General features: G+C 36.8%; 1 protein-coding gene across 1 annotated transcript in view; it reads left to right on the top strand.

Annotated features, from left to right (window-relative positions):
• The window catches only part of QSOX2 (quiescin sulfhydryl oxidase 2), a 20,577-nt gene that overhangs the window by 6,288 nt on the left and 13,947 nt on the right, over positions 1 to 342 (top strand). The window lies entirely within an intron of this gene.

The following is a 342-nucleotide window of genomic DNA, read 5'->3' as shown; positions in this document are numbered from 1 at the left end:
TCCTTATTTTACTTCATTTCACTCCATTCAGTTCAGCTGTGAGCAGCTTTTCAAACAATTCATGGATGAAATTACTGAGGTATTTTGGTTTTAGCAGCAAATGTCTGCACTGCTCTGGAAGGAATGTTTTTACCAGAAGCATTGTGAAATATTCAATTGCCTTGAAAATACCAAGGACTTATCACACCCACTACCTGAAAGAAGTGATCAGTGTCCCTGAAAAAATTCATGATAAAATGCCAAGCTGTAACATTTCTGTAGGAGATTCTCTGTGTGTGCAGTAGTGAAACAGTGCCCACTGGAAATGCAAGTATAATAGAAAATACTAAAGTCACTGTAAAA

This window comes from Geospiza fortis, unplaced genomic scaffold (assembly GCF_000277835.1).
Source record: "Geospiza fortis unplaced genomic scaffold, GeoFor_1.0 scaffold27, whole genome shotgun sequence".
In the NCBI taxonomy this organism is placed as follows: domain Eukaryota; kingdom Metazoa; phylum Chordata; class Aves; order Passeriformes; family Thraupidae; genus Geospiza; species Geospiza fortis.
Note: the sequence above shows the minus strand (reverse complement) of the source record. Positions and strands in the feature narration are given on the sequence as shown.